The sequence below is a fragment of the Ambystoma mexicanum genome, chromosome 6q (genome assembly GCF_040938575.1).
Source record: "Ambystoma mexicanum isolate Mex_15411 chromosome 6q, UKY_AmexF1_1, whole genome shotgun sequence".
Taxonomy (NCBI): Eukaryota; Metazoa; Chordata; class Amphibia; order Caudata; family Ambystomatidae; genus Ambystoma; species Ambystoma mexicanum.
In genome coordinates, this window is record NC_090937.1 from 1,486,529,274 (window position 1) to 1,486,542,631 (window position 13,358).

Below are 13,358 nucleotides of genomic sequence, written 5' to 3' on the forward strand. Positions count from 1 at the left end.
ACACTTTCAGCTTGCCATTGAACAATACGAACAGCGTCCTCAGAACACCCCCATTTTGTTAATTTACGAACATTTAACGTACACCACGAGTGTTCTTAGAACACTTTCAACTTGCCACCGAACAATAAGGACAGCGTCCTGAGTACACCCCCATTTTGTTCATTGACGAACATTTCAGGACACCGCGAGTGTTCTTAGAACACATTCAACTTGCCAAAGAACAATACGGACAGCGTCCTCAGAACACCCCCATTTAACATTTCAGGACACCGCGAGTGTTCATAGAACACTTTCAACTTGCAAGAGAACAATAGGGACAGCCTCCTCAGGACACCCTCATTTTATTTATTTACAAACATTTCAGGACACCACAAGTGTTCTTAGAACACTTTCAACTTGCCAAAGAACAATACGGACAACGTCCTCAGAACACCCCCATTTTGTTAATTTACGAACATTTCAGGACACCGCAAGTGTTCTTAGAACACATTCAACTTGCCAAAGAACAATACGGACAGCGTCCTCAGAACACCCCCATTTTGTTAATTTACAAACATTTTAGGACACCGCAAGTGTTCTTGGAACAAATGTAACTTGCCATTGAACAATACGAACAGCGTCCTCAGAACACCCCCATTTTGTTTATTTATGAACATTTCAGGACACCGCAAGTGTTCTTAGAACACATTCAACTTGCCAAAGAACAGTACGGACAGCGTCCTCAGAACACCCCCATTTTGTTAATTTACGAACATTTAACGTACACCACGAGTGTTCTTAGAACACTTTCAACTTGCCACCGAACAATAAGGACAGCGTCCTGAGTACACCCCCATTTTGTTCATTTACGAACATTTCAGGACACTGCAAGTGTTCTTAGAACACATTCAACTTGCCAAAGAACAATATGGACAGCGTCCTCAGAACACCCCCATTTTGTTAATTTACGAACATTTAACTGACACCACGAGTGTTCTTAGAACACTTTCAACTTGCCAGAGAACAATATGGACCGCGTCCTGAAGACACCCCCATTTTGTTTATTTATGAACATTTAAAGGACACCACAAGTGTTCTTAGAACACTTTCAGCTTGCCAAAGAACAATACGGACAGCGTCCTCAGAACACCCCCATTTTCTTAATTTACGAACATTTAACGTACACCACGAGTGTTCTTAGAACACTTTCAACTTGCCACCGAACAATACGGACAGAATCCTGAGAACACACCCATTTTGTTAATTTACCAACATTTCAGGACACTGCAAGTGTTCTTAGAACACATTCAACTTGCCAAAGAACAATATGGACAGCGTCCTCAGAACATTCCCATTTTGTTTATTTACGAACATTTCAGGACACCGCGAGTGTTCTTAGAACACATTCAACTTGCCAGCATACAATACGGACAGCGTCCTCAGGACCTCCCCATTTAACATTTCAGGACACCGCAAGTGTTCATAGAACACTTTCAACTTGCCAGAGAACAATATGGACAGCCTCCTCAGGACACCCTCATTTTATTTATTTACGAACATTTCAGGACACCACAAGTGTTCTTAGAACACTTTCAACTTGCCAAAGAACAATACCGACAGCGTCCTCAGAACACCACCATTTTGTTAATTTACGAACATTTAACGTACACCACGAGTGTTCTTAGAACACTTTCAACTTGCCAGCGAACAATATGGACAGCGTCCTCAGAACGCCCCCCTTTTGTCAATTTACGAACATTTCAGGACACCGCAAGTGTTCTTAGAACACATTCAACTTGCCAAAGAACAATACGGACAGCGTCCTCAGACAACCCCCATTTTGTTAATTTACAAACATTTCAGGACACCGCAAGTGTTCTTGGAACAAATGTAACTTGCCAGAGAACACTACGGACAGCGTCCTCAGAACACCCCCATTTTGTTAATTTACGAACATTTAAAGGACACCACAAGTGTTCTTAGAACACATTCAACTTGCCTTTGAACAATACGAACAGCGTCCTCAGAACACCCCCATTTTGTTTATTTATGAACATTTCAGGACACCGCAAGTGTTCTTAGAACACATTCAACTTGCCAAAGAACAGTACGGACAGCGTCCTCAGAACACCCCCATTTTGTTAATTTACGAACATTTAACGTACACCACGAGTGTTCTTAGAACACTTTCAACTTGCCACCGAACAATAAGGACAGCGTCCTGAGTACACCCCCATTTTGTTCATTTACGAACATTTCAGGACACCGCGAGTGTTCTTAGAACACATTCAACTTGCCAGCGAACAATACGGACAGCGTCCTCAGGACACCCTCATTTTATTTATTTACAAACATTTCAGGACACCACAAGTGTTCTTAGAACACTTTCAACTTGCCAAAGAACAATACGGACAGCGTCCTCAGAACACCCCCATTTTGTTAATTTACGAACCTTTAACGTACACCACAGGTGTTCTTAGAACACTTTCAACTTGCCAGCGAACAATACGGAGAGCGTCCTCAGAACGCCCCCATTTTGTTAATTTACGAACATTTCAGGACACCGCAAGTGTTCTTAGAACACATTCAACTTGCCAAAGAACAATACGGACAGCGTCCTCAGAACACCCCCATTTTGTTAATTTACAAACATTTTAGGACACCGCAAGTGTTCTTGGAACAAATGTAACTTGCCGGAGAACAATACGGACAGCGTTCTTAGAACACCCCCATTTTGTTAATTTACGAACATTTAAAGGACACAACACAAGTGTTCTTAGAACACATTCAACTTGCCATTGAACAATACGAACAGCGTCCTCAGAACACCCCCATTTTGTTTATTTATGAACATTTCAGGACACCGCAAGTGTTCTTAGAACACATTCAACTTGCCAAAGAACAGTACGGACAGCGTCCTCAGAACACCCCCATTTTGTTAATTTACGAACATTTAACGTACACCACGAGTGTTCTTAGAACACTTTCAACTTGCCACCGAACAATAAGGACAGCGTCCTGAGTACACCACCATTTTGTTAATTTACGAACATTTCAGGACACCGCAAGTGTTCTTAGAACACATTCAACTTGCCAAAGAACAATACGGACAGCGTCCTCAGAACACCCCCATTTTGTTCATTTACGAACATTTAACGGACACCACGAGTGTTCTTAGAACACTTTCAACTTGCCAGAGAACAATATGGACCGCGTCCTGAAGACACCCCCATTTTGTTTATTTATGAACATTTAAAGGACACCACAAGTGTTCTTAGAACACTTTCAGCTTGCCATTGAACAATACGAACAGCGTCCTCAGAACACCCCCATTTTGTTTATTTACGAACATTTCAGGACACCACAAGTGTTCTTAGAACACTTTCAACTTGCCAAAGAACAATACGGACAGCGTCCTCAGAACACCCCCATTTTCTTAATTTACGAACATTTAACGTACACCACGAGTGTTCTTAGAACACTTTCAACTTGCCACCGAACAATACGGACAGAATCCTGAGAACACACCCATTTTGTTAATTTACCAACATTTCAGGACACTGCAAGTGTTCTTAGAACACATTCAACTTGCCAAAGAACAATATGGACAGCGTCCTCAGAACATTCCCATTTTGTTTATTTACGAACATTTCAGGACACCGCGAGTGTTCTTAGAACACATTCAACTTGCCAGCGAACAATACGGACAGCGTCCTCAGGACATCCCCATTTAACATTTCAGGACACCGCAAGTGTTCATAGAACACTTTCAACTTGCCAGAGAACAATATGGACAGCCTCCTCAGGACACCCTCATTTGATTTATTTACGAACATTTCAGGACACCACAAGTGTTCTTAGAACACTTTCAACTTGCCAAAGAACAATACGGACAGCGTCCTCAGAACACCACCATTTTGTTAATTTACGAACATTTAACGTACACCACGAGTGTTCTTAGAACACTTTCAACTTGCCAGCGAACAATATGGACAGCGTCCTCAGAACGCCCCCCTTTTGTTAATTTACGAACATTTCAGGACACTGCAAGTGTTCTTAGAACACATTCAACTTGCCAAAGAACAATACGGACAGCGTCCTCAGACAACCCCCATTTTGTTAATTTACAAACATTTCAGGACACCACAAGTGTTCTTGGAACAAATGTAACTTGCCAGAGAACAATATGGACAGCGTCCTCAGAACACCCCCTTTTTGTTAATTTACGAACATTTAAAGGACACCACAAGTGTTCTTAGAACACTTTCAACTTGCCACCGAACAATAAGGACAGCGTCCTGAGTACACCCCCATTTTGTTAATTTACGAACATTTCAGGACACCGCAAATGTTCTTAGAACACATTCAACTTGCCAAAGAACAATATGGACCGCGTCCTGAGGACACCCCCATTTTGTTTATTTATGAACATTTAAAGGACACCACAAGTGTTCTTAGAACACTTTCAACTTGCCATTGAACAATACGAGCAGCGTCCTCAGAACACCCCCATTTTGTTAATTTACGAACATTTAACGTACACCACGAGTGTTCTTAGAACACTTTCTCCTTGCCAGCGAACAATATGGAGAGCGTCCTCAGAACGCGCCCATTTTGTTAATTTACTACATTTCAGGACACATCAAGTGTTCTTAGAACACATTCAACTTGCCATTGAACAATACGAAAAGCGTCCTCAGAACACCCCCATTTTGTTTATTTATGAACATTTCAGGACACCGCAAGTGTTCTTAGAACACATTCAACTTGCCAAAGAACAGTACCGACAGCGTCCTCAGAACACCCCCATTTTTTTAATTTACGAAGATTTAACGTACACCACGAGTGTTCTTAGAACACTTTCAACTTGCCACCGAACAATAAGGACAGCGTCCTGAGTACACCCCCATTTTGTTAATTTACGAACATTTCAGGACACCGCAAGTGTTCTTAGAACACATTCAACTTGCCAAAGAACAATACAGACAGCATCCTCAGAACACCCCCATGTTGTTCATTTACGAACATTTAACGGACACCACGAGTGTTCTTAGAACACCTTCAACTTGCCAAAGAACAATACGGACAGCGTCCTCAGAACACCCCCATTTTGTTAATTTACGAACATTTAATGTACACCACAAGTGTTCTCAGAACACTTTCAACTTGCCAGCGAACAATACGGAGAGCGTCCTCAGAACGCCCCCATTTTGTTAATTTATGAACATTTCAGGACACCGCAAGTGTTCTTAGAACACATTCAACTTGCCAAAGAACAATACAGACAGCGTCCTCAGAACACCCCCATTTTGTTAATTTACAAACATTTTAGGACACCGCAAGTGTTCTTGGAACAAATGTAACTTGCCAGAGAACACTACGGACAGCGTCCTCAGAACACCCCCATTTTGTTAATTTACGAACATTTAAAGGACACCACAAGTGTTCTTAGAACACATTCAACTTGCCTTTGAACAATACGAACAGCGTCCTCAGAACACCCCCATTTTGTTTATTTATGAACATTTCAGGACACCGCAAGTGTTCTTAGAACACATTCAACTTGCCAAAGAACAGTACGGACAGCGTCCTCAGAACACCCCCATTTTGTTAATTTACGAACATTTAACGTACACCACGAGTGTTCTTAGAACACTTTCAACTTGCCACCGAACAATAAGGACAGCGTCCTGAGTACACCCCCATTTTGTTCATTTACGAACATTTCAGGACACCGCAAGTGTTCTTAGAACACATTCAACTTGCCAAAGAACAATACGGACAGCGTCCTCAGAACACCCCCATTTTGTTCATTTACGAACATTTAACGGACACCACGAGTGTTCTTAGAACACTTTCAACTTGCCAGAGAACAATATGGACCGCGTTCTGAAGAAACCCCCATTTTGTTTATTTATGAACATTTAAAGGACACCACAATTGTTCTTAGAACACTTTCAGCTTGCCATTGAACAATACGAACAGCGTCCTCAGAACACCCCCATTTTGTTAATTTACGAACATTTAACGTACACCACGAGTGTTCTTAGAACACTTTCAACTTGCCACCGAACAATAAGGACAGCGTCCTGAGTACACCCCCATTTTGTTCATCGACGAACATTTCAGGACACCGCGAGTGTTCTTAGAACACATTCAACTTGCCAAAGAACAATACGGACAACGTCCTCAGAACACCCCCATTTTGTTAATTTACGAACATTTCAGGATACCGCAAGTGTTCTTAGAACACATTCAACTTGCCAAAGAACAATACGGACAGCGTCCTCAGAACACCCCCATTTTGTTAATTTACAAACATTTTAGGACACCGCAAGTGTTCTTGGAACAAATGTAACTTGCCATTGAACAATACGAACAGCGTCCTCAGAACACCCCCATTTTGTTTATTTATGAACATTTCAGGACACCGCAAGTGTTCTTAGAACACATTCAACTTGCCAAAGAACAGTACGGACAGCGTCCTCAGAACACCCCCATTTTGTTAATTTACGAACATTTAACGTACACCACGAGTGTTCTTAGAACACTTTCAACTTGCCACCGAACAATAAGGACAGCGTCCTGAGTACACCCCCATTTTGTTCATTTACGAACATTTCAGGACACTGCAAGTGTTCTTAGAACACATTCAACTTGCCAAAGAACAATATGGACAGCGTCCTCAGAACACCCCCATTTTGTTAATTTACGAACATTTAACTGACACCACGAGTGTTCTTAGAACACTTTCAACTTGCCAGAGAACAATATGGACCGCGTCCTGAAGACACCCCCATTTTGTTTATTTATGAACATTTAAAGGACACCACAAGTGTTCTTAGAACACTTTCAGCTTGCCAAAGAACAATACGGACAGCGTCCTCAGAACACCCCCATTTTCTTAATTTACGAACATTTAACGTACACCACGAGAGTTCTTAGAACACTTTCAACTTGCCACCGAACAATACGGACAGAATCCTGAGAACACACCCATTTTGTTAATTTACCAACATTTCAGGACACTGCAAGTGTTCTTAGAACACATTCAACTTGCCAAAGAACAATACGGACAGCGTCCTCAGAACACCACCATTTTGTTAATTTACGAACATTTAACGTACACCACGAGTGTTCTTAGAACACTTTCAACTTGCCAGCGAACAATATGGACAGCGTCCTCAGAACGCCCCCCTTTTGTCAATTTACGAACATTTCAGGACACCGCAAGTGTTCTTAGAACACATTCAACTTGCCAAAGAACAATACGGACAGCGTCCTCAGACAACCCCCATTTTGTTAATTTACAAACATTTCAGGACACCGCAAGTGTTCTTGGAACAAATGTAACTTGCCAGAGAACAATATGGACAGCGTCCTCAGAACACCCCCTTTTTGTTAATTTACGAACATTTAAAGGTCACCACAAGTGTTCTTAGAACACTTTCAACTTGCCACCGAACAATAAGGACAGCGTCCTGAGTACACCCCCATTTTGTTAATTTACGAACATTTCAGGACACCGCAAGTGTTCTTAGAACACATTCAACTTGCCAAAGAACAATATGGACCGCGTCCTGAGGACACCCCCATTTTGTTTATTTATGAACATTTAAAGGACACCACAAGTGTTCTTAGAACACTTTCAACTTGCCATTGAACAATACGAGCAGCGTCCTCAGAACACCCCCATTTTGTTAATTTACGAACATTTAACGTACACCACGAGTGTTCTTAGAACACTTTCTCCTTGCCAGCGAACAATACGGACAGCGTCCTCAGAACACCCCCATTTTGTTAATTTACGAACATTTAACGTACACCACAAGTGTTCTTAGAACACTTTCAACTTGCCAGCGAACAATATGGAGAGCGTCCTCAGAACGCCCCCATTTTGTTAATTTACTACATTTCAGGACACATCAAGTGTTCTTAGAACACATTCAACTTGCCAAAGAACAATACGGACAGCATCCTCAGAACACCCCCATTTTGTTAATTTACGAACATTTAAAGGACACCACAAGTGTTCTTAGAACACATTCAACTTGCCATTGAACAATACGAACAGCGTCCTCAGAACACCCCCATTTTGCTTATTTATGAACATTTCAGGACACCGCAAGTGTTCTTAGAACACATTCAACTTGCCAAAGAACAGTACCGACAGCGTCCTCAGAACACCCCCATTTTGTTTATTTACGAACATTTAACGTACACCACGAGTGTTCTTAGAACACTTTCAACTTGCCACCGAACAATAAGGACAGCGTCCTGAGTACACCCCCATTTTGTTAATTTACGAACATTTCAGGACACCGCAAGTGTTCTTAGAACACATTCAACTTGCCAAAGAACAATACAGACAGCATCCTCAGAACACCCCCATTTTGTTCATTTACGAACATTTAACGGACACCACGAGTGTTCTTAGAACACTTTCAACTTGCCAAAGAACAATACGGACAGCGTCCTCAGAACACCCCCATTTTGTTAATTTACGAACATTTAACGTACACCACAAGTGTTCTCAGAACACTTTCAACTTGCCAGCGAACAATACGGAGAGCGTCCTCAGAACGCCCCCATTTTGTTAATTTACGAACATTTCAGGACACCGCAAGTGTTCTTAGAACACATTCAACTTGCCAAAGAACAATACGGACAGCGTCCTCAGAACACCCCCATTTTGTTAATTTACAAACATTTTAGGACACCGCAAGTGTTCTTGGAACAAATGTAACTTGCCAGAGAACACTACGGACAGCGTCCTCAGAACACGCCCATTTTGTTAATTTACGAACATTTAAAGGACACCACAAGTGTTCTTAGAACACATTCAACTTGCCTTTGAACAATACGAACAGCGTCCTCAGAACACCCCCATTTTGTTTATTTATGAAAATTTCAGGACACCGCAAGTGTTCTTAGAACACATTCAACTTGCCAAAGAACAGTACGGACAGCGTCCTCAGAGCACCCCCATTTTGTTAATTTACGAACATTTAATGTACACCACGAGTGTTCTTAGAACACTTTCAACTTGCCACCGAACAATAAGGACAGCGTCCTGAGTACACCCCCATTTTGTTCATTTACGAACATTTCAGGACACCGCAAGTGTTCTTAGAACACATTTAACTTGCCAGCGAACAACACGGACAGCGTCCTCATGACAGCCCCATTTAACATTTCAGGACACCGCGAGTGTTCATAGAACACTTTCAACTTGCAAGAGAACAATAGGGACAGCCTCCTCAGGACACCCTCATTTTATTTATTTACAAACATTTCAGGACACCACAAGTGTTCTTAGAACACTTTCAACTTGCCAAAGAACAATACGGACAGCGTCCTCAGAACACCCCCATTTTGTTAATTTACGAACCTTTAACGTACACCACAGGTGTTCTTAGAACACTTTCAACTTGCGAGCGAACAATACGGAGAGCGTCCTCAGAACGCCCCCATTTTGTTAATTTACGAACATTTCAGGACACCGCAAGTGTTCTTAGAACACATTCAACTTGCCAAAGAACAATACGGACAGCGTCCTCAGAACACCCCCATTTTGTTAATTTACAAACATTTTAGGACACCGCAAGTGTTCTTGGAACAAATGTAACTTGCCAGAGAACAATACGGACAGCGTTCTTAGAACACCCCCATTTTGTTAATTTACGAACATTTAAAGGACACCACAAGTGTTCTTAGAACACATTCAACTTGCCATTGAACAATACGAACAGCGTCCTCAGAACACCCCCATTTTGTTAATTTACGAACATTTAACGTACACCACGAGTGTTCTTAGAACACTTTCAACTTGCCACCGAACAATAAGGACAGCGTCCTGAGTACACCCCCATTTTGTTCATTTACGAACATTTCTGGACACCGCAAGTGTTCTTAGAACACATTCAACTTGCCAAAGAACAATACGGACAGCGTCCTCAGAACACCCCCATTTTGTTCATTTACGAACATTTAACGGACACCACGAGTGTTCTTAGAACACTTTCAACTTGCCAGAGAACAATATGGACCGCGTCCTGAAGACACCCCCATTTTGTTTATTTATGAACATTTAAAGGACACCACAAGTGTTCTTAGAACACTTTCAGCTTGCCATTGAACAATACGAACAGCGTCCTCAGAACACCCCCATTTTGTTTATTTACGAACATTTCAGGACACCACAAGTGTTCTTAGAACACTTTCAACTTGCCAAAGAACAATACGGACAGCGTCCTCAGAACACCCCCATTTTCTTAATTTACGAACATTTAACGTACACCACAAGTGTTCTTAGAAGACTTTCAACTTGCCACCGAACAATACGGACAGAATCCTGAGAACACACCCATTTTGTTAATTTACCAACATTTCAGGACACTGCAAGTGTTCTTAGAACACATTCAACTTGCCAAAGAACAATATGGACAGCGTCCTCAGAACATTCCCATTTTGTTTATTTACGAACATTTCAGGACACCGCGAGTGTTCTTAGAACACATTCAACTTGCCAGCGAACAATACGGACAGCGTCCTCAGGACATCCCCATTTAACATTTCAGGACACCGCAAGTGTTCATAGAACACTTTCAACTTGCCAGAGAACAATATGGACAGCCTCCTCAGGACACCCTCATTTTATTTATTTACGAACATTTCAGGACACCACAAGTGTTCTTAGAACACTTTCAACTTGCCAAAGAACAATACGGACAGTGTCCTCAGAACACCACCATTTTGTTAATTTACGAACATTTAACGTACACCACGAGTGTTCTTAGAACACTTTCAACTTGCCAGCGAACAATATGGACAGCGTCCTCAGAACGCCCCCCTTTTGTTAATTTACGAACATTTCAGGACACCGCAAGTGTTCTTAGAACACATTCAACTTGCCAAAGAACAATACGGACAGCGTCCTCAGACAACCCCCATTTTGTTAATTTACAAACATTTCAGGACACCGCAAGTGTTCTTGGAACAAATGTAACTTGCCAGAGAACAATATGGACAGCGTCCTCAGAACACCCCCTTTTTGTTAATTTACGAACATTTAAAGGACACCACAAGTGTTCTTAGAACACTTTCAACTTGCCATTGAACGATACGAACAGCGTCCTCAGAACACCCCCATTTTGTTTATTTATGAACATTTCAGGACGCGCAAGTGTTCTTAGAACACATTCAACTTGCCAAAGAACAGTACGGACAGCGTCCTCAGAACACCCCCATTTTGTTAATTTACGAACATTTAACGTACACCTCGAGTGTTCTTAGAACACTTTCAACTTGCCACCGAACAATAAGGACAGCGTCCTGAGTACACCCCCATTTTGTTAATTTACGAACATTTCAGGACACCGCAAGTGTTCTTAGAACACATTCAACTTGCCAAAGAACAATATGGACCGCGTCCTGAGTACACCCCCATTTTGTTCATTTACGAACATTTCAGGACACTGCAAGTGTTCTTAGAACACATTCAACTTGCCAAAGAACAATATGGACAGCGTCCTCAGAACATTCCCATTTTGTTTATTTACGAACATTTCAGGACACCGCGAGTGTTCTTAGAACACATTCAACTTGCCAGCGAACAATACGGACAGCGTCCTCAGGACATCCCCATTTAACATTTCAGGACACCGCAAGTGTTCATAGAACACTTTCAACTTGCCAGAGAACAATATGGACAGCCTCCTCAGGACACCCTCATTTTATTTATTTACGAACATTTCAGGACACCACAAGTGTTCTTAGAACACTTTCAACTTGCCAAAGAACAATATGGACAGCGTCCTCAGAACATTCCCATTTTGTTTATTTACGAACATTTCAGGACACCGCAAGTGTTCTTAGAACACATTCAACTTGCCAGCGAACAATACGGACAGCGTCCTCAGGACATCCCCATTTAACATTTCAGGACACCGCAAGTGTTCTTAGAACACATTCAACTTTCCAAAGAACAGTACGGACAGCGTCCTCAGAACACCCCCATTTTGTTAATTTACGAACATTTAACGTACACCACGAGTGTTCTTAGAACACTTTCAACTTGCCACCGAACAATAAGGACAGCGTCCTGAGTACACCCCCATTTTGTTCATTTACGAACATTTCAGGACACCGCAAGTGTTCTTAGAACACATTCAACTTGCCAAAGAACAATACGGACAGCGTCCTCAGAACACCCCCATTTTGTTCATTTACGAACATTTAACGGACACCACGAGTGTTCTTAGAACACTTTCAACTTGCCAGAGAACAATATGGACCGCGTCCTGAAGACACCCCCATTTTGTTTATTTATGAACATTTAAAGGACACCACAAGTGTTCTTAGAACACTTTCAGCTTGCCATTGAACAATACGAACAGCGTCCTCAGAACACCCCCATTTTGTTTATTTACGAACATTTCAGGACACCACAAGTGTTCTTAGAACACTTTCAACTTGCCAAAGAACAATACGGACAGCGTCCTCAGAACACCCCCATTTTCTTAATTTACGAACATTTAACGTACACCACTAGTGTTCTTAGAACACTTTCAACTTGCCACCGAACAATACAGACAGAATCCTGAGAACACACCCATTTTGTTAATTTACCAACATTTCAGGACACTGCAAGTGTTCTTAGAACACATTCAACTTGCCAAAGAACAATATGGACAGCGTCCTCAGAACATTCACATTTTGTTTATTTACGAACATTTCAGGACACCGCGAGTGTTCTTAGAAGACATTCAACTTGCCAGCGAACAATACGGACAGCGTCCTCAGGACTTCCCCATTTAAGATTTCAGGACACCGCAAGTGTTCATAGAACACTTTCAACTTGCCAGAGAACAATATGGACAGCCTCCTCAGGACACCCTCATTTTATTTATTTACGAACATTTCAGGACACCACAAGTGTTCTTAGAACACTTTCAACTTGCCAAAGAACAATACGGACAGCGTCCTCAGAACACCACCATTTTGTTAATATACGAACATTTAACGTACACCACGAGTGTTCTTAGAACACTTTCAACTTGCCAGCGAACAATATGGACAGCGTCCTCAGAACGCCCCCCTTTTGTTAATTTACGAACATTTCAGGACACCGCAAGTGTTCTTAGAACACATTCAACTTGCCAAAGAACAATACGGACAGCGTCCTCAGAAAAACCCCATTTTGTTAATTTACAAACATTTCAGGACACCGCAAGTGTTCTTCGAACAAATGTAACTTGCCAGAGAACAATATGGATAGCGTCCTCAGAACACCCCCTTTTTGTTAATTTACGAACATTTAAAGGACACCACAAGTGTTCTTAGAACACTTTCAACTTGCCATTGAACAATACGAACAG